General features: G+C 36.2%; 1 protein-coding gene across 11 annotated transcripts in view; it reads left to right on the top strand.

Moving 5' to 3' along the window:
- Positions 1 to 23,307, top strand: part of Syt1 (synaptotagmin I) — a 513,331-nt gene that overhangs the window by 160,691 nt on the left and 329,333 nt on the right. For all 11 annotated transcript variants that reach the window (XM_030244984.1, NM_001252342.1, NM_009306.3 and 8 more), the window contains one exon: positions 19,119 to 19,184. The gene's annotated coding sequence lies outside the window, so the exon portion shown is untranslated. The remainder of the gene's footprint in view (positions 1 to 19,118; positions 19,185 to 23,307) is intronic.

The following is a 23,307-nucleotide window of genomic DNA, read 5'->3' as shown; positions in this document are numbered from 1 at the left end:
TAAAGTGTTGAGGGAGCCTTAAGATTTAAGAATGGGAGTGGGTGGGTGAGGGAGTGTGTGTGGGACTTTTGGGATAGCATTGGAAATGTAAATGAAATAAATACCTAAAAAAAAAAAAAAGAATAAACATGAGTGGGTAAGAGCAGAACCATTCTCCCCCCCCCCTCTCTCTCTCTCTCTCTCTCTCCTCTCCTCTCCTCTCCTCTCCTCTCCTCTCCTCTCCTCTCCTCTCCTCTCCTCTCCTCTCCCCTCCTCTCTCTCTCTTTCTCTCTAATTTTTAAGATTATACTTACATTTTGCCCATCCATTTTTTTCCTCCAAGTCCTCCCATATACCCTTTCCCACTCTCCTTCTAATGGGCTCTTTTATTGATTCGTTGTATACATCTATACATATACATATCCCTAACTGTATCATGTTACTTGGATGTATGTTTTGAGAATCTCTAGGCTAGATCAAGCTTCCTTACTGAGTGAAGTGGGGGCCTGCCACATGCAATACAACAGCCAGATATCTTGCTCCCTAACAAAAAAGGAATCTATGCACTTGTGAGCTTTTGTGCTAGAAACAATCTTTAGAAACATCTTGATGCCATACTGGATTTTGATTGTTTCCTTACCTCATTCTATAATTCAATTGGTAATTATTACTCTTTTATTAGAGGTCACGATTATGGATTATTACCACAATCAGATATTGAAATTAAACCCATTTGACTGAATTTCACTAAAGACCTGGGCTTTTTGGTCTTTAGTGAAGTTCAGTCAAATGTGTTTGATAGGAAGGACAGGTGATAAGCCTCACACATTCAGGAGTGACTAGAACCACCAAAGAGCTCTCAAAGGGAAATTTTGGTTTTGTTGATTTGATTACACCTCTCCTATCTGAATGATATAAATGGATTGTAAGCCTAAGCAGCCATCTTAGAAGAAATTCAACAATTTCTTTGAATATGGCTTCAGTGTGCCATATTCAAAGTCTTTATGCAGGACAAAGACAGCCACCCATTCCCTTGAATACAGAGAATCAGGCTTTAGAGAACCCAGCTGTGGCTGCTACACTGCATCACATGAAGCTTCTACGCTCTGTGGTGATACCTGACCAGTCAGGAGACTGACTAAGAGTGGGATGCTGGCAGGCTCAGCCCTGATGCCCCAGAGCAGGATCAGGAAACTTCTTTGAGCACCATTTTCATGCTAGAGCCAAGGATGGGAAACATTTTCTCTGAGCCAGAGAATGAACCAGTCTGAACTTCTTTTGGTGGCTTCTTATCTATTACACGTTTATCATTGATACTGATACATTTATTATGTAATTATGTTGGATATTTTAAAATGAAGCCACAGGAAACAGAGCCAGATTTCTTTTCCTGGTATGGTCTGTTGTTGTCTTGAAATCCTGTTTATATGTTACACATTTTATCATCTTGACTGCTGTAGAATAACATGTACTTTATCCTGCATTTACTGTGACTGATAGTTAATTGTACAGCAGTCACCTTATTTAAAGGATGCTTATGAAGCTGGAGTACTGCTCGGTTGTGTTCAATCTCCTGTATCAATTAATTAGTGATATGATTAATTAATATTCTTAAATATGTCTCCGTAGGTAACTGGTGTATATTCAGAAAGTCAAGCTCACTGGAGTGTGTTCTGAGTATGAAGTATGAATGTTGATCTTTTTCCAAAGGTCAACGCATGGTATCACATTGAGGCAACTATGACTTATCTAGAAGTGTGTTGACATGGTGAGCCTTTTAAACACTTAGACCTGAATTCAGAGTAATATCCCCTCGAAAGCAGTGCTACACAAATGAACGTTGCACACAGCCAGACACATACGAGCCATCCTCACTTCAGGAAGGATAATGAGTCTCGTTAGAAATACTCTATTTCCTATTAGTTGATTTTTAACAATTCTTGACTAAAGCCATCGGTATAATGATATTTGCTTTATAGAATTGTTGGGAATCTGGCAAATGATGTTCAAATTATACCGAGTACTGATATTATAATGACCTTTCCTCAGATCAAGTGTAATGAATGTTAAGGGCTGGCTCTGGGGATATGACTCCAGATTAACATATTTAAAGCAAAGAATGGCAAGTACATTTTGTGTCTGACCCAGATTATTAAATATTTTAATATAAATATTATTTTCTTAGAACTACATACACATATAACCTACATCTAAATGCATATATATGAATATACTATATATAAGTACCTATAGATTATGTGTTTTACCATGTAATGCAAGTATGTTTACATTTATATGTGCTACTATCTAGTGATGATAAGTGATATAGGTTGTTTGATTCTAGAACTATTTTTTCTAATATCATACTATAGCAACATAAGTGACCTTTTGAGAAGATTGGCAATAAGAACATACACTTATATTCCTAAGTACTTTATTTCCATTTCCCTGAAATTCAGTTGCTTATGTCAATGTGAGTTCAATATGAATCTTTCACACTGTTAGATACTATATTGACAATAGCTATTAAAAAGACCCCTTGGCATAATAGTGTATAAAGAATTATTGTCTGTGGCTTAATTTGTTGAATTTATGCATCACTTCTTTTACTTTCTCATTATTTGAAATGAAATATTATTCAAGCATTCATAATCACTCCCTTTGTAATTTTAAGTTAGCGAACTAACTCTAGAAGTTTATGCTACTACTTGAACATTTTCAAGAGAGAAGGAAATTATTTACCTAGAGATACAGGGAATTATGGCTGTTCCATAAATATTTTTCAAGTACATTTATTAATGCTTCCTGCTTAAGCATTGTAGATGTATATTACATTTATTCATCACCTAGAGATTAACCGGATAGAGACCAAGATAGACATGACGTTCTCATCAGCCATTGGCCAATGTTAGCGATCACTTATTTTGACTATAGATGTATGTATCTCTGAATACACTCCAGGATCAGATGCATTTAAATGTATCAATTCCTTTGTCTGCAGTGTAGTGAGGAAAAGTTATCATCTTCATATTTGATCCCAGAACCAGAGAAATGTGTATTGGATATCCCCAAGTTTATTAAATGACACTCTTTCTGTTTATTTTTATAGAAATATTAGTTCAGTTTTATTATTTAAAAGATGTAATCATGATGAATGCACTCAAACCTTCAGTAAATGTAGTTTGAGAAAAGTCACTTTATCCTTTGGGTTGTGTGTGTGTGTGTGTGTGTGTATTTGTGTATGTGTGTGTATTGGTGTGTGTGTGTGTGTGTTTGTGGGGGGGGGGGGGTAATGGGGGATGTTCTATTAACCTTGTCAGCCACTTATTTACTAAAGGCATATTTTTTTGTTCATTAGTTAATTTATTCTTTTATTCACTTTACATCTTGATTGCAGCCCCCTTCCCTGTTCTCCTTCCAGTCCTAGCCTCCCTGCTTCTCCCACCCTCCCTTCCCTTCTCTAAAGGGATGGTGGCCAGCCCACCCTGTCACACCAGGAGCATCCTCTCCCGCTGAGTTTTGACAAGGCAGCCCAGCTAGGGGAGCGAGATCCAAAGGCAGGTATCAGACTCAGAGACAGACCCCTTTCCAACTATTAGGGGACCCATATGAAGGTCAGGCCCCCTACACATACATAGTAAAAGTATGCTTTTAAATGTAACTTAATCCTTCTTGTGAAAAATATGACGATAAATAATGAAACATAATACAAGTTCCTAGCCAACCTCATACAGTAGATGTTCAACCCCTCCCCCAAAACACAGTAATGAGGAAATAGGAAAACAGCTAGTTTCAATGTTTCTCCCATACTGAAAGGAAAAGCACAAATATTCATTTCAGAAAAATTATCATCCATATTTGTACTGTAGGCCTTAGTACCTGGGCAATCATAGCTCTATCTGTTACATAGTAGATGCTCACTACCTCTTAGAAAATAAAAATATTTGCAGGCAAGACAACCATAATGTTGCTTAGTCTTAACCCAAACACTGGGCAACCTGAAGAAGAAGGATTGACAGTTCGAGGCCATCTAAAGCTATAGAAAAATTCTCTGATCTCAAAATAAAATGCAAGGCTTTATCAACACTTCCACTCAAAAAATATTTTTAAATAGTATTAGGTATTCTATTTTAATCAGTAAGTAGTAATATAGCTTTGTAATTGTTCTAAAACTTACCTATTTATTAAGTGTGGTATTAGAAACTAATAAAATTTATCCAGTAAGCAATAAAGGAAATAAGTATGATTTTCATAATAAAAAAGGAGGCTATTATTTCTCTTAGTAAAAAATACACTTGTTACCGTTCTTCTCTGGAGAGCAACAGTGTAGTCGAAACAGGTGAAAGAAATAGAAAATGCATATAGGGACTGATTCCTGGCATTCACAATGGAATAATAACACTAGATTTTTTGAGAGTGTTGTATTAATAATAATATATAATACTGCTCTACATTACATATAACAAAAAGGATTAGATTTCCTGAGAGCGTCATATTAAAAGAGTTCTTCATATGGATAGTACATGAACCCAATGCCTTTGTGCAAGAAGCATTGTAAGATGTGTGAGACTTTTGAAGCCCTACATGGTTGTAGCATTCATTCTTCTTCTTGGATAATTTCTACTAATGCAGATATCAATTATGCTTTTAAACTTTTCAGTACTTTCCCTTTGTGTGTTATGCATAGTGGAGATTGCTTCTGCCTCATAGCCCTTTTTAAATGCATTTTCAGATAGCACTGAAAGAGACTGAGGAAATAATTCCCACACATCAGCATCGGCAATGCACATTGTTTTCTTTCCTTTGCTCGTTTAATCTCAACACCGTGCTAGTATGATACATTGCACAAATAAGTTTCTTTCTAATGATTAAATTTGTCCTGGAAAGTGATAGGACTGGGAGAGATACATCAGGTGATAACTTTTCAGAGTTGAGCTGCAGAAATGATGAAGAAAAGAGAGGGTAAACCCAAATGCACACTTAGCCCTCTTCTAGCCATACAGATTCAGAAATGTTTGCATTTGTGACTTGGTGACTAATTTAAACTCACTTGTAAAATTAGAGTAATTAAAATATTTTCCATGCGTGTAATGCTATTCTCTAGCTAATGAACCCTGGATGAAGTTTTATTTATATAGATGTGCAATGTATGAACATACAAGTTTACAAGGTAATTAGAAGTTAATTAATTAGTTACAGCTGCAATAAATATTTAAGAACGTCATTTTAAACAGTATCTTGCCCAAAGCACTAAGAAGTTTTATACTAATACTTTTTTTGCAGGCAACGATAATTTTATAACTAACTGTGCTATCAAGATATTGGTTGGGTATTCAGTTGTGGGAGAAGTTGTCAGCCAAATGCTGAGTTACTAGTGAGTACTAAGTATCCATTTGATTACATTTAAGCCCACTTCTTATTTTTTTCATGTCAGCCTTGCCTTACTTTCCACATTTTTAGTTATTCTCTGCATACAGATTGTCGATGCTATATACTTATTATATCACTTCTTAAGATATCTTTCCTACTAATTAATTTATTATATACTGTTAAAGCACAAATTTTTAAAAATGTATTAACTAACAAATGAAAGGCATTCTACCAGATTGCTTTGGTCTGCTAATCTTCTCTGTGTGTTCTCTTAGGATGTCCATACTTGTTCCATGTTGGTTCCTATGACATGAGTCTAAACCTGCCTACAATATCTACATTTTCAGTTTATTTCTCTGTCCATTTTATTCTCCTGAAACACAAGCAAATTGCCCAGCATCCAATCCTATTCAATTTAGATAGAACCAGTAAATAGTATGCAGGTTTGTTTTGGTCTATAGCATACCTGTTTTATTGAGCATAATATTAAAAACTAATAACTCTATAATTCCAAACTGACTGGCACCTCTAAAAGAAGCATGTGTCTCTTTTAATCTCCAGAATCCAGCATCTTTCAGAGAGCAGGTATCTTCATGGCTTGCTTTCCTATAGAGTTTAGTGTGTATATATTGGAAATTTATGATAGTTAGCCTGAGCAGAGATAGCAGAGAGTTTGTTTACAGTCTCACTGTGTACTTCATCTTCTCAATCCTTTTGAGAAAAGAGATTACTTGAGGTGTCCCATTGCTTTCCATTTTGAGTAGTGCCTTGCCCAAAGTATTCTATCAGCAAAATATTTGAATGACTACCTGTGATGGTTTAAGTGATCACTTTGAAGAAGTAGGTACTCTATAAAAGAAATATGAATAGTTTTTATAGCAGTTTTTTTAACTCACTATAATGGGAGTGTGGTAGTTCAACTTTGTCTCTAAAATGTGGTTGTATTTTCTTTAGTGATTAGATTTAGGTTAGATTGGCTGAATTCCTTATTTATATATGGTGTGACTGGAATGGTAATATGTTTCAATTATAGTCACTCCAACAACTGCTATCTAAACTTTGGGTCAAGCTCTCATTTATGAGTAGTCCAAAAGGAGCAAATAACCTCCGTGTAAGTCAAGAATATACATTCATTGTGGTGGTTTGCATGAAATATTCCCCATAGTCTTGAGTAGTGAATATTTGGTTTCCAGTTGGTTTGGGTAGGTTTAAGAGCAGTGAGATAGCTGGAGAAAATATGTTACTGTGGATGGACTTTGAGGTTGCAAGAACATTATGTTATCTACAATGTTTTCTTTGCTTTCTGCTCACGGACCAAAATATGTCTGTAACTTGTCATTGTAGCCACCATGACTGCCACTTAAAGACTTCCTTGCTAAAATGGTGACAGACTCTCATCCCTCTAGCACCATGAGCCCAAATAACCCCTCGTTCTAAAGTAAGTTGACTTGGCCATAGTGTTTTGTCAATGTAACAGGAAAGTATACTCATCTATGGGTGCAGATGTAGCTCAGTAGTAGAATGTTTACTCGCCATGTGTAAGATGCCAGGTTTAAGCCTCAGCACTGCAAATATAAGTATAAGCAAAAATAAAATTTCTAAGGGTTGATATAGACTCATAAAATCTAGTTTATACATGCTTCTTCAATGTAAATTTATTTGACTGAAAAAAAAAACTCAAGATAGAATTAGTTCTATTTATATCAACTTAATGCCACAATTATTGATTCCTCTTATATTAAAACTGTTTTCAATGCCAATAATCAAGGGCTTGCTATGAGATGTGCCTTCTAAGAATATCGGAAGCTACACTCATAAAGTGTCACCAACATGACTGCCCAAATGTGAGTTGAAAAAGACAAAACCAATGGTCATGCAAATTTGGACAGGGAAAAGCCCATTGACCTCAACCTTGCACACAGAAAAACTGGGAACAAGAGAGATTTTCTTCCCCATGGAAGAGCGCATCAATTGGCTACCCAGTGGAAACAGTCCTGAAAACCAACATACAAGTAACATTGTATGAACTTAAACAGATTATATTTAGCAATACCTATGAAATGATAATTAGTAGAAATTAAGGCCATGACTTTGAAGAATAGGAAGGGGTACATGCAAAGGTTTGGATAGAAGAAAGGGAAGGGGAAAATCCTGTAATTATATTAAAATTTAAAAAAAAACCACACATTTCAAAACTAAAGAAGAATCCAATGAGAACGTATTACTAAATGAATAAAAGCAGCGTATAATATTTATTTCTCCTGAATTTGCCTTTTCAGTTTTAAAAAGAGGTATTGCCTTAGTCAGTGTTCTATTGCTGTAAGGAGACACCATGACCAAAGCAACTCTTGTGAAAGAAAGCATTTATTGGGGGCTTGCTTACAGTTTCAGAGGGTTACTTCATGATCACCATGGCAGGAAGAATGGGGGAGCATGAGGCTCATAAGGAGCTAGAACAGTTGCTGAGAGATACACCCTGATTCATAGGAGGTAGAAAGACACTGGGCCTGCTGTGAGTTTTCTAAAATCCCTAAGCCCATGTTCAGTCACAGACTACCTCCACCAAGGCCATACTTACTCTAAGGAGACCAAATCTAATCCTTCTAATCCTATTGTAGTGGTTTGAATAAGAATGGTTCCCCATAAACTCATGAGGTCTAATGCTTGACCCATACAAAATGGCACTAATAGGAGGTGTGGCCTGGTTGGAAGATGTATGTGGGGGTAGGCTTTGAGGTCTCAAGCTCCACATAGGGTGAAACACAATCTCCTTTTGGCTGCCTTTAGACCAAGATATAGAACTCTCAGCTCCTCCTCCAGCACCAAGTCTGCCTGTGCCATGCCATGCCTACTACCATGATGATAAAGGACTGAACCTCTGGACTGTAAGCCAGCCCCAACTGTTTTGTTTTATAAGAGTTGCCCTAGTCATGTTGTCTCTTCACAGCAATAAAACCCTAAGACACCTTTCAAAGATTGCTACTCTCTGGTGATTAAGCATTCAAGTATATGAGTTTCTGGGGACCATTCTTATTCAAACTACCAAAAATATTCATCTCTGAGTTGTAATAGATTGTGCCTAATGTGTTGGTCAGGTTTCCCATATTGATGTACTTTATTGGCTTTTGTTTCTTTTTTTAAAAAAAGTTAACATGAACACTATGCAACACAGAAACAATCACTTAAAATTATTAAAAGTGCAAGAGAATTGTTTATTTATAGCACGAATCTCTACTTCACCCGTCTGTTGAACCCAACTCCCTGTTCAGGTGACTTTCCTTGTTCATTCTACTATATGGCTCTCATAGTACACACATCTCAGATTTAATCCTGCCTCTTTATCTTATTTAATTGTAATAATATCAAAACAGACAAGTTCATAGACAATGAGCAAGATATAAGGTATGAGGGTTGGCATGTACTAGACAAATAGAACAAAGTATGGTGTGTCATGTGATAAGCTTGTCTACTTTTGGAATTCCTACTCATAATCAATATGGAGTGCATATTGATAGGGAAAAATATCAGCTATAACACTTTTATCATCAGTCATCATAAAGAAAATTGAATTGACTTTATATATCTGCATGTAAGATTATACATATAAATGTAAATAATGTCATAAAATACACTTTAAAATTATCTCCATAGCCATACAGTGACAGTTAGACTAAGAAAATAAACCTCCAGTGAAGTTGATTTTGAAACTGGGCAGTGAAAGACAGTAAATTTCCAAAAGAAACTCTTGATTCAAAAGAATCAGGTAAAGACGGTAATAGTTCTGAAACTCTAGTGAATAGAAGTGTCCAATTGGTAACTCCATACCATGAAAAATATATCTCCATAGCCTAAATAGCTTAACTATGAGATAAATGTCATGGATCTGTGTATACAGAAATAATCCAGATGATTAAATTTAGGTCCAAGTGCAATTGTAGACGTGAGTCAGCTGTGCCACCAAGAGAGTGAAGAAACCTGTTAGTAATACGAGGTTGTTAGTATGTAGAGAAAGGAGACTGGTGGGGGGCTTCAAGTATTCCTTCTGATAAACAAGCAGTAACTTAGAACTTCAAACATGCCGGACAGTTTGTTGTGGACTGTGAACTGAATATAGTTAACTATGTTCTCTTGAGAAGCTTCCATTGCTAAAGAATTAAACAACCCCTACAACTGTGATTAATATCAGTGTTGGAGGATATGGGTGAGGTTTTAACTGTATGGATTCAGGATGCTCTTTTGTATACCACAGAGCTCTTGGATCGGTACCCTAGAAAAGTTGTAAAATTTGCCTGTGAGAGTCACAGAGTCTTGGCTTCACTAGAGGCCACCTCCATTTTTACCAAGATTATGATTTGTATTCATCTCAGACAAGGTCTGAATTTTCTGAACTACCTCAGCCAACCAAGTTTGCAATTCTTAATGGAGATAGCATTTAAATTATTTAATTGTATTGGCGTTTTAGTTTGGATTGCTATTGTTTGTGAAGTTATAAAACCACGTGTGGTAGACTTCATTAAAGCTGTTAAAGTGAATTATTATAGGGCAGGGTTTTGTTGTGGATGATGATGTTATCTTCTGCTCCAAAAGTATATAAATAATTATGCTAAAAGTAATTTTATTTTTAAAAATTAAGGATATAATTGCAATGAGATCAGTTGAACACTATAAATCAGAGCAAATTCTCTTGCTATAAAGTCTATAATTCCAAAGTAATTATAACTCCAAATTGAAAGGTGGTTTTTCATTGAGTTTTCTATCAGAAAGCCAAAACACAGACCATGGTAATCCCCACATAGAGTCCTATCTCCAAGAAAATTTGTGTGCTTTATAGGAATTACTCTGATATTCTGGAACATATTCTTTTGTCAGTGAAAATGAGTTGCCATTCACATTAGACATGTGAAGGATCAGACAGTGGAGGCTTTGAAAACACCTCACCCAGGTGATTGCCATACTTGATCTGTTGTTATTCTCGCCATTATTTCATTTCATGGGTGAGAGGAGTCTGAGCCTGTCTTTTATAGTAGGCAAAATAGTGTCAGCTTTTAATGTGAAATTCTATTGAACTCTGCCTCAATTCTCAAATGGTAGTGTACCTAACTGCTAATTCTAGAGAAACATTTAGTGTGACCAAACTGTATTCCCCTTCCCTAATTCGATAGTCTCCATTTTTTTTTTCCCAAACCATAGTTGTTTCCCAAAATTCCTGTCTAAATCTACTGATATAGTGACTTTTCGAAGGCTGCATTATGTTTCCTTCAAGGAAGAAAATTAATTCATATTGGGTCTTACACATGGCAAGCATCCTTATGAGCCTGCCCTCCCAACTTTATGTTGTCATACATCATGTGCTTTCTTTTTTGAGGGATAATCTTAAGTCCATCATGTTCAAACCAGGACTTAAAAGCACATCCAGTTTCAGAATGTAAATCCCATTGTGTTCTTTGACAGCCTTTCTTTCTAAATATGAGGTAGAACACTTTTCCCATCTTGGGGGTGATCATGTTGTTTTGATTTTGAGAGGTTGTTTGAGACAGGCTATCACTATATATGCTTGGCTTTCTAGTATTCACTATGTAGACCAGACTGTTCTTGAACTCATAGAAATCAGCCTGCCTCTGCTTCCCAAGAGCTAGGACTCAGGGTGTGCACCGCCATGCCAAACATGACTGATTGAAAGTACATTTAAAATGTTTTACTTCTAGAGATTTTGGTATTGAACTGCTATTTGTTGGGAAATGTAAACATTCCTCTATACATTTCATTATTTGAATCTGTTGAATAAACTGGCAATAGACTGATTAACAGAACAAAAAACATACATATTTAATTGATCATCCTTTTACAGCTTTACAGTGGAGTTATTGGAAGACCCAAGGACACTGGATGAAAGATTTGTTTTTATACTTAGGACTGGTAAATCATGGATAGCTATTTGGAACATGGTTAGACGAAGAGAGAATGGTCCAATAGTGATCAAACCCAGGGGCAGTGGTGCTAGACAAGCAAGACCTCCCTGTAGCTCTCATCCACCCACACGGTTGGGCCCTTTAGGATGTGAGTTTTATGACCTAAAATATAACAAAGCACCTCAGAGTATTCTTTTGTGGCTGGTATAAAACCATGAGGGCAGTTTTATACCTAGGCTTTGAAGTATTCTGGCTTTAGGAAAGGGGTGATCTGATTTCTGTGACCTGCGTTGGAGAAGAGAAAGTGGAATTTCCCTAGCTTGCCGTTGGAGAGAATAAGGAATGACAAGATCAGAGAAAAACTTAGCTTCTGGACCTTAACCAGATGCATCCTTTCCTGGCATCCAGCAGCCTACAACTGTCCAGTGTAACTGTTGCTGAGTGTGGACTTTGTTTCCCAGTCATCCCACAAAGCTTTCACCCACCAATCCTTGGCTGGTTATTTCAACTTTTTTTCTTCATGACCTGTTGACTCTTAATTTTGAGAAAATGTGGGCTTAGTGACCATGTAGTTTTGTTTACTACCTATTTTGATTCTTTGGGAGCTACATGGAAATAGATATCCTGTTGTTAAAACACTACGTGAAAAAAAAAAAAAAAAGTCTTCAAAATCTTACTGTAAATGCATCCTGGGTTGCTGTCTGCCGATGGGATCATCCTGTAGAGTAGAATATGCCTTGTAAATCCTAGCACTGTCTAATTTAGAAATTGGGATATTCAGGCATGAATCACAAAGCTAGTCACTTTAAAGACCTTTCCATGATGAGAGCTGAAGACGGCACTTGTATGTAGATATAAGTAGAGATATTTAGCCTGTAGTTAGGGTTTATGCTAGTTTTATAAAGTGACAGTATGTAACAATAATTTAAAAAGAGGCTATAAATTTGAAAGGAATTGAGGTAGGAGTATGATACTGGAGAGCTTAGAGGGAGGAAATGGAAGAATGAAGTGATATATTATAATTTCGAAAAATAAAAAGTGTCTATATTACACATTGCTTGGAAAACTTTAATTTTTTAAGCTTTAACCATTTAAATGTTAGACATATTCAACTACTTTTATAAAAAATATCTCACTTAATCCATAGATATAGTTTAATTGACTACATTTTCCACATGAAGCACTAATGGTGTACCAGATACATGATATACAAAGGCCAAGGAAAGGGGTTTTCTTCCTTCTCAAAGACCATCATCAGAAGTGCAGCAACTCTGCTGCTAGGTAACAACTGGATTTAGATGCTGACAGAACTGAATTTAGATCCTGGCTCTAACACTTTGTACAAGGAAGTTGTGAATTTCACTTGCTCAGATGTAAATCAAGACATTTAACACCTACATCACCTCATCCCTGGGATGCTGGGTGTTATAAACAGATGCAGTCTACTGCGTGTGCTTACTTAAGTGGCAGTTATAATTTTCCAGCTTTGTTGCTTTTTTTTTTTCAAACTAAATGTGCCATCTCTTACAATATATCCTGATGAGGATAGTTTCTATCATATAGTTTCTATGATGTACAGCAGAGGGAAAGTCTTCCTCTATGGCTATGGGATTGTCCTGGTGGACCTAGAACCTTGCTACCTTGGCCTCCATGGAGGATGGTGCTGAAATGTTCTCACAGCACAAATGATGGCGCATAGAACAAGAGCAGCCTTTAACATCTCATTTATGTATGTTCCCCCAACAGTATGGGTTTGAAATTGTATCAAACCAAGGTCTACATGAATCATTTTCCTCTCTGTTAGCCTATATTTGTCTAGATAATTGCTATCCCACCCATCCTTCTCAAACAACCAGAAACTCAAGAAAGTAGAATTCATATATTGGTTTCTCCATTGTCCATCCTGTCCACATATATATATATGTGTGTGTGTGTGTGTGTGTGTGTGTGTGTGTGTGTGTTTGTGTGTGTGTATACATATATATTAATATATATATTAAAATTGAAACTGTATGAAAAGATATATAGGGACTTTTATCCCTGTTTATAAAATTATTCATAAGAGTATATCTGGTGTTTTGTGGCAAAATGTTTGTCTGGCTTACAGGAGGCTCTTGGGTTTTATCTCTAGCCACAAAAACTACTAAGCCAGAGACAAAGATCTGAGCTTGGCCCTGTTCTTTCCAGTCTTTCCCTGTACATTCTTTTTCTTTTGTATCCCATCTATTAACCTATTGCTCCCTTAACCCAGAGGAACAAGTGCCGAGTCCATATGTATGTTTGCTGAAGTGGTCTTAGCTTGAGCATAACTCATAAGACATCCTCTGCTCTAACAAAACTAAGGAGACTGCTTCTCCTCCTCCTCTCAGCAGTAGAGCAGACCCCAGGGTCCAAATATCCTGCCTTAGCTTTGTATGCTTGTAAAAATTAGACTTTTCTCATCAAATATCTGTGTACCATTCACCCTCAAATCATAAGTACCATGGCCCATCTTTACTAAAAAATGTGTGTGAGAATTAGACAGTGATTAACAAGTCAAGATAGAAACTCTTAAAATCACCAATTAGATTTGATGATGGGAAGACATTTTTGGTCACAACCAGGTACCATTCCTGATCATGTCAGAGCTCAGAGTCCATCCTTTTTATTTTTTTTTCTCCACCCATATGGAATATTTACTGGACATCGACCCATTTTAACACCGCATTTAAAGGAGCTGACTCTAGTAGGAACGATAAACACATCACAGCCAAAATAGGGACATAGAGCAATTACACATGAGCACTGCTGAATGGTGTTACAGAATGGAGGGCCAGATGAGTCATACGAAGAAAGAGATACAAGGAAGCCTCTGTCAGGAAGAAAGACTTCATGAGTATGTCAGAAGTTCTGTCAGATAAGACCTGAGCCTGAGATCTTTCCATGGAACTTTTATAGACCCCCCCAAGTTTCTCCAACTTTCTCTTCTCCAAGATGGGTGTTCCAAGTTCTACAGAGTACAAAATATTTGTATAAGCTCCAAGAACTTGATACCTTCTTTTGATCACTGTTTCTCTTCTTCAATACTGTAGATGAAGATACAAGCAAGGAATGATGTCATCCTAGTTGTAATTTAAAAAAACAGCACAAAACAGCAGACGAAGAGTTCATCTGCATATTTTTGTCAGTTATCCATGTAAATGTCACTTCATGCGTACAAAAACCATAAGCCTCCCCTACATAAAAGCCTCTCATTCTGTGGGATTTATTTTTCATTACTTGACTGAATGGATTACTCCATTATTCATCGTTTCTGTTTTCTCCATTTCGCCTCATGTAGAACTCACCTCAGAATATTATCTCCTACAGAACTGTTCCCCATTGATAAACAGAACCACGCACAGAAGTGTTTTGAGCTGGAAGGCACCTTGGAGAATGACCTTTTTTCACTTTCATTTCACAGATGATGAGATTGGGGTCAGGCTAGATGAACTGATTTGCTTGCCTAGGGTCAGACACTGGATAGAAGAAGAATCAAAAATACGTAAGATGAAACAGAATTTCCCTTTTGTCTATATACAGTATTGTTCATTCGACAAACACTTATTTATGTGACAGGAACTGTTCGAGAAGTTGTGAAGCCAAGCGAGGCAGCCTTAGGCACTCTACGGCACCCGCTGTTTATGATTCTGCAAAGATTTCTCTCCCAGGTGTGTGCAGTGGGATGTCCTGCTATATCTTTTGTTAGAGTTTCATTTCTTTGTGATTTGATAGTGCCCTTATCTTTACTCAGCCCCAATTAACTTCTCCCAAGTTTCCCATTTAATTAACTCCTATCCTCCTTCCCAAGGTACAGAGTGGCTCTTCCATTCTTCTTCATTATCATCCCCCCCCATTCTAAAATAATTATTTTGAGTATAATGAAAATGTTAAACATGGTTGAGCCCAGTGTGTGATTATTGTAACTCCAAAAGGCAGCAAATGCTTTAGTATTTATTGGCTTGTAAAATAAAGTGTCATACCAACTAAACAAGTGGCTCCTTCATTAATGCTCCCTCCTTTTTCCTTCTTGCTACAAAACAACAACAACAACAACAACAACAAAAAAACTAGGACATAACTAGGACAGGTTGATAGACATAGGCATCATAAACAGCTACAAAAATGATCAAATAAAGAAGAGGAGGTGAAAAATAGAAAAGTTTTATTATTCTAGAAAATCTTCTTTTCAAACAAAATCAATATTGGAGCGTTTATGCCTTTTATATGGACCTATGAGAAGTACCATAGATACCCACCATCTAGAAAGCGTTTCTTGTTTTGTTTTGCTTTGTTTTTCATGACAGGGTTTTCTGTGTAGCCCTGCCTGTCCTGGAACTTGTTCTGTATACCAGGCTGACATCAAACTTAGAGAGCTGCCTGCCTCTGCCTCTGAAGCACTGGGATTAAAGGTATGCACCAGCACTACCCAGCTTAGAAAGCATTTCTTAGCCCACTGCTTCACTTGACACATTATTTAATTTACATTCTTCCATACTTTCTATTACTATAAAAAAATCAGATCTATCATCTATAATTATATATAAAACAAAAATCATACTTAGTGAACAAACTAAACATAGCCACAGTTCATTTTAATAACAGAAAAGTGGTGAAAATGGGCATTCTGTCTTAGTTAATATATTTTGAAGGTAGTTTTATATTCTATTATTGATCATGTTTGGTTCTCTATAATTCTAGACTCAACAAAAACAAGAACAATTCAAGTCCACATGTGCCCTTGTTTGGACTCCCCAAATGCTTGCACTACTGTCTTACACTATTGTTTTCTTGCTTTCTTTTTCTGTACATGTGTATATGTATATCTGTTCCTATAAGTAAATATGCATAGATATAGTCTATTTTATAGTAGCTATAAATTGTTTACAATATGTAATTATAATCAAAATTCTATTTACAAAATTAAACAATATACAATATGTTTTAGGTATTAACAATTCTACAAAGAGTTAAGTTTTGTTTTTGAAAGATATGCACATAATATATAATGTCTACATCTATTATATATTATATATATTTGCCTACTATATTTTCAACCACTTGAATTTGCATTGAGAACTCAAAATTTCATAACATCTTAGTTTATTGTATATTTCTGTGTATTTTCTGGGATCTGGGTATATTCTTACATTGCAGAGAATAATAATCAGAGATGGGCATTATCTGACTGACACACAACCATTGCCTAATTGACAGTCCATGATTTAACTTCTTTGGCAGTAGCAATGATGTCCTTGGCAGCTAGTTGTTCTTCACAGCCCTGCCTTTGGTCTTGTACCTAATCTGGTCATGCAGTGTGTTGTTTGTTTGTTTGTTTGTTTGTTTGTTTGTTTGTTTATGTATATAAAAGCTTCCATACACATAGTCACTAATGACCTGGATAATGTCCTGTTTTCTAGCAATATCGGCTTGTTGCTTGTTGTTCCAAGAATACAAACATGAACCAGAAGAATTCTAACCAAATCCCTTAGGATTAGAAAAAAAAAATCTGTGCTAAGAGCATTACTACTCAGCCTTACAACTATGTCCTAGCCATGAGTTTTAGCATTTCCGTCAGATGTGGTGCAAGAGAGAAGGCTGAGAGTGTATCAAATTTTTACAGTTTTGACATGTAAAGATTTGGGCTAGGGCTTCTGCTATGAGTTCCTTGACTTAGATCTAAAGGGATGGCATTTGCATATAACCTCCATGCGAGATTGTATATTGTGCTCTAACTCCGACCCTACATGAGTATCTAACAGGATGCTATAGTAGTGAATGCTTAGGTAAGTATCTACATAAGAACAAAGACTTGACATATGTAAAAAAATAAAGTTTGCACTTAAATGTTTATTGTTGTCATTATTGAAAATAAGTATATTTTAAAAAGCTTTAGAGCTGCTGCTTTGAAATCCCCAGTATAATATGGATGGTTCTCTGCCTGCTTAAATAAAAGGCAAACAAGTGTTCCTGGTGTCTAAAGCATCGATGGTTTGGCTTATTTTGTACGTATTCATAAGCTCTATAAGTTATTGGATAGCTTGCTTTCTGTCTACAGCTACCAACAGCAATTGGGAAGTATCCTTTCCTCTTTGTCAAGCCTACATAGATGAAAACAGCCATAAAACCTCCTCAGTTTTATTGGCTTTGAGTGTATCTAATATTTTATAAAAATATATAAATATACCAAAACAGACATTATTTTTTGAGTTTTAAGCCAAGTCATATAACAAGCAAACCTGAATACAAGAAATTAGCTGAGTGGATTTAGTAGTTTGCTCTGCCTTACTTCTATCAACATGCAGATAAATGGTGAACACTCCACAGTAATAATGCAGCCTGTTTTTGTTTCATTTTCTCTGTGGATTAAAGAGAAGGCATTTATACATGAAAGAGACTGAAATTGCCTACCATAAAAATACTGTACACACCCACATTCAGAGCATGGGTTATGTATAAAACAGTCTTTTGTCCCCTACAGTGGAGCAAGCTTGCCCATTTATCCTTGTGACAGATATGCATATGAAACCAAAGCCCTGTAGAGAGCATAAGCCACCAAAGCTACTTAATCCTTTCACACTATCCCTTAGAGAAGCATGACCCTCTGTGAGTAACACTGTTAAGTGCGCGTAACGTCAAATCTTCTCTTGTATTTTAACAGAGTGCGTTTTTTCCTATCACACTTTCCAGTCCCTTATAAAGTGCTGCGCGTCACTGCAATTTTAACATGCATACACATAGAATCTTGTTTTAGGTTTCACATCAATAAAATGCGGCAGGGTATTAGGACGGTCTACTGAGATTTTACATAAAGTGACTGTGGCTTGAAATCGTATGTTAAGAGTTGGCCAGGTAAATCTAAGTGATTTTTAACATCAACGTAGCTCATAAATTTTACTAGAAAACAGTTGTGTTTCAAGCAGAGATGAAATGAAAGCAGCCCTCGGAGACTAAACAGATGCAGGGAGTGTGGCTCGGAAGGTACAGCTGTCACTTCAGATCTGTTCCACTCAGCACCTCCATGAGCCAGGAGCGGGAGAGGCTGTCACCATGATATTTGCATCGTTCCATTGAGCAGACAAGGATGCTTATGGGGAACCTATTTTTAAATGTTTTGTTGTTTCTTGGTTTTGAACATCCACATTCTGAGAACTAAAACTGATGAGAACTTGGAGTGGAATGTACTTATGCCTTGTACCATTAACATTTCAGTTATGGGCTCCTCGCTTGTCAAACCAAGTCAGAAATTCTTGATTAAATTATTTAGTGCATGAAGGCAGTCCTGATATTGACACTTGGAAAGAAAGGACTTTAAATTCTCATTCTCTGAGACTAAATTGAGTGCAGTATATTTAATATACTAATGTGTACTTCCTTTTATTCTAATATTTTACGGGTTTATATATCTGGATATATGTGCATTTATAGATATAGCCAATGTGCTGTAATAGGATTAGGTGATTTCTAAATCCACTATTAAGGTCTGAAAAATAGAAAAATAGTTATAATATATAGTAGAATTTCTAGCTCCAGGGAAAAATGTAAGATTTCAGGTCAAACTTTCTTACTTTCATTTTTAAAACACTCTATGAGGAGCATAATATTCTAACTTATGTTTTACAGAATGACTATGTAAATTATCCACATCATACTGGTCAAACTCTCAAATTGTTTAAAGTTCTATTTTCTCTTGCACTACATTGTACATACAAAATATTCATGATGATGCCATGTTTTATACTTAGATGGACATATTGCAGGAATCTAAATTAGAAATACTAATAAAGCTAACGTCCTATTTAAGATGGTCTCAAGTAATTTTATGTACTCTTTTTCTTTTAGATTGAAGAAAGGAGATTCCAAAAGGAACAAAAAAACCCAAATACTCCAGACTACCCCAGCAGAACAGTAAGTGCTTTAGTGTCAAAATAATTACATGAGACCTTCTGCACAATTAGATCATCTTTTGCACAAATATTTACCTTCCTAATTTTTAGGATTAGAAAACAGAGTAGCAAGTAAGTGGTGCCTTCTGAAACTCAATTTCGATTCACTGGAGTCCACTGGAACCGTTTAACCTATAATCCTCTTAGATAAATGGGCAGGTAATCTGTGTGATACATCTCTGGTGCTGAAATATTTAGGTTGACTCAATATATTTTGAGTAACATTGAATCATTCCAAAGGGGAGGAACTGGGAAACTCTAATAAGCAGAAATGATTAGTTTACTTTTATGTGGTACAAATGTATTCATTTTAGAAAAATGTAGAAGGTTAATATGGTTGGCTTATTTACTATCATTAAACAGAATTACGTAAAACGATAAAATAAAAAGCTTCAAAATTTTTAGTTTACTCTCATTCAATTTCTTCCCAGTTTTCTCAAGACTTAACTATGAAATGTATTTTCTTCTTTAGCTATGACTTTCTACCAGTAATATTTTCTAAATATATTTTATTAACCAGAAATATATATATATATATATATATATATATATATATATATATATCTTGATGTCATCATTTTGCGGTAGACTGGTGACATCATAAAGCATACTGAGATGCAAACAACTATAAAGTTTGAATGTGTGAATATCAAAATCAATAGCTAGAGATATAATGTCACAATCCACACTAATGATCTACATCATATGACTTTAATAGTATGGTTTATTTGAAAAGAACTGAAAATTGTAGTTCTCCAAAGATCCAAACAGGAATGCCATAATTTTTCAGATCCCTAGCTGTCACCTCACTGTGAAATTTATCAATGACCAGTTTTACTTAACCTACTTACACCCCATTACTTAATCTACTGCTTGAGTTCATTGATTCTTCTCTGTGTTTTCACTTGTGATTTGCAGTAGGATTTAATTAGGGACAATTTGGAAGGTTCACATTCATATGATGAGACCTATTTCTTTATTTTGAATAATCCTGAAGAAAAGTAGTTTGTTTTCAAGAAATAGCCTGTTCCTCTTCTTTGTACATTACGTGTGACTTAGGGCACTGAGACATTCTCAGCTTTTGAGTGTCTTCTAATTAGGAAGTGTTCATTAAGTTACTCAGAGATAACCACTAAACAATAAAAAAGACCCTGAATCTAAGATAAACTTGTATGTTTTTGTATTCGGAATTTATTCCATTAATTTACATTAATATATTTATGGACAAAAATACTCTGATTTAAAAGGTTAGAAGATAGGTGTCTTTCACGTATACTTTAGTCTCTAACAGGTTTGCTATGTCAGCGTCATGAGTGGACACACTAAAGCAAGGGCAGCAAAAACAAAAGGCACTGGCCAGTCCTGATACATACTAAAATAATCCTATCAGAGAGAAGAAAGCTCTTATTAGGTACATTAAATTTAAAAGACAAATGTAAAAGTTTTAGCATAGGAGAGTCATACAAACCCCTATAATACTGTCTTAGAGTTCATAGCTTAAGGGGAAGAAAAATCTGATAATTAAAATATTGCTCGAAAAAAGTTTGGAGTGCATGGCATTTATATTTCACAAAAGTTTTGTGATTAAAAGAGGACTCGGAGATAAAGGGCTGTTGAAATAGTTTTTAAATAATAATTTCCCTCTCTTATCTCTGAGTGCTCGGTAACACTCTGAAGAGTATTATAGCCCACACTCGTTGATTACACTAGATAATGATAATAACAGAGAAGAAACATCAAAAAATCATCCAGACACTCAGGCATACTCCTTGGGAACTATTCATATCATTCTAGATTTGCTAAATCTCACTAAATACTTGTGGGAGTTGATGTTCTCTCTCAAAGCACAACTCTTATTAAAGGCTTCACTTTCCTGGGATGGTAAATGGCGTGTGAAGCTTCCATTTTACTAAGACTCTCCTAGAAAGAAGATGTTAACCAAAATGTTTTTCTGTGAATTGCTCTGCGAATAAATATTATTTGAAGATGATACTCGTAAGTTACATTGAGTCCAATCTCTCATTATTAGAAGTATTAAGTCACGGTTACCAAAACTATAAGCCTTGGTGGGGTTTGAGGGTTGTAATGTGGCAGCTGGGGGGGTGGTGTGATAGTCCCACAGAGCTAGGAGAAACCTACAAGAGCTCAGGTCTAATATCCCCATTTTACTGATTGCCTCCTCTGATACATGGAGGGTGAGGCAAGCTTTACCTGAGCACTCATATCTAGCAACAGAACTGAGGATTCTGGCTAATTAGCCAACTAACATTCTTTTCTATGTGTAGAATTGACTAAAAGTACTTATTTGGAGAGCGATGGTGGATAAATGGATGGATAGATGAAATATAAAGGGAGGGGAGGAAAAGGGAGGGGAGGGGAGGAGGAGAAGAGAGGAGAGGAGAGGAGAGGAGAGGAGAGGAGAGGAGAGGAGAGGAGAGGAGAGGAGAGGAGAGGAGAGGAGAGGAGAGGAGAGGAGAGGAGAGGAGAGGAGAGGAGAGGAGAGGAGAGGAGGGACGGAGAGCCATTCATTTGATGTTTGGTTGCAGATAATCTACTAGACATGGGATTTATTTCATTTGACTGTAAAACAGCCAATGAAAATGAGAACTAAATACAACATGAAGTTAACCTCCTTTTAAAGCAAGATTAGAGTTAGTGTTAAAAATCAGTTTTCATTTTTCCCTTCTCAAGTTACCACTACTGTTGTAGTGAGAAATGACCTTTTCAAGATCCCCACCTTATTAACAGTAGTCAAATTATGTGATATTTTTACTCAATATTTTATTTTTAAAAATCAAACTCTAATTTTAAATTTTTGTTTCTTTCCTTGTAACCTTAGTTAAAAAGGCTCACAAATATTTCCCTGATATTTTTTTTTGAAACACCAGAGAAGTTGTCTTGGACCATGTTTTGTAGATAACTATGTTTGGAGAAATTATCTGGGTTCAAATTCCAGCTGCCTCCTTCATTACCTCTGCTATCTAGAGCAATGTCGTATACCTCTCCGTGTCTCAAACCCTCCACTGAGCACTAGTGATCATTGAGTCTGCTGTCTTCAAGGCGCTACACTTAGCACAGTCCACTTCAGAATTTCTTTTCTTATGATGACTACTTGAAAAGAATCTAGCCTGTTTCTAGAAATGAACATTTATTCTTTTATTTGTCCTGCCATCTGTATTTTCTTTTGTCCTGAAAAGCTTAGTCTTTCGTGATTCAGAAACATGCAGGTGTTTCTATGGAAATATATAGGGGAAACTTTTTCAGATACTGCTGTGTTTAAAATGCATGTGTAAAGTTCAAAGTCACAGAGGTTAAAGGAAACAGCACAGCCTCTGAATAACCAGTTTTGACCCTCTGTCATTCAGGTCTACTCACCCCTCTGCCTGCTGCAGCTCACTATTGGCCAGAATCGTTTTCCTTTGTAACTATAAATGCGTATGCCACTCAAGTTCCATTTCTCCCACTTGCTGGTTCCCTGTCTCCAAAACCAGAGTGCAAACTCCTCCCCAGTCTCCTCTACCAAAGAAAAAGTAATATTTATTTTATAGGTTTTATAGGAGAATGGCAAGGCCCATTCATTAACTGCTTACTGTAGATGTTCATACAACAGCATCAGTAAATAGTACTTTTTATAAGTGTTATTAAAGTCTCCCTTGGAAATATCAAAGGAGCATGCTTTTAGAGTTGCATAACTTTTACACTTCTGGAGGGGGTAAAGAAGAAGGGAGCAATGAAGGAAGAAAGAAGGGGCTAGAGGCAGGCTGAAATTCTCTTCCTCCTTAAAGCAAATGTCAGTCTTTGACATGGAACTATAGTGTGGCTCCCTTTCATAGTATTCAGAAGGAGGCTCAAAGCCTTTGATGGTCTCCTAGGCCTAGAAGTGAGCTAAATCAACAAGCACTATGAAGCTAAGGGTGACAGGCAGGCTTTCTTCCTCACCTCCAAAGTACCATTTTGTTGAGAATTCTACACATAAATGATTGAGAAACATGGCTGTACTTCCCTCTGTACTTGTGTGAACAATTATGGGAGTAGCATCATAGGTGGGTCAGTCTATTACACATTGTTATGCCCAACTATTTTCT

Source organism: Mus musculus, chromosome 10 (assembly GCF_000001635.26).
Source record: "Mus musculus strain C57BL/6J chromosome 10, GRCm38.p6 C57BL/6J".
Classification (NCBI taxonomy): Eukaryota; Metazoa; Chordata; class Mammalia; order Rodentia; family Muridae; genus Mus; species Mus musculus.
The sequence above is the reverse complement of the archived record's forward strand: the minus strand, read 5'-3'. Positions and strand labels throughout refer to the sequence as shown.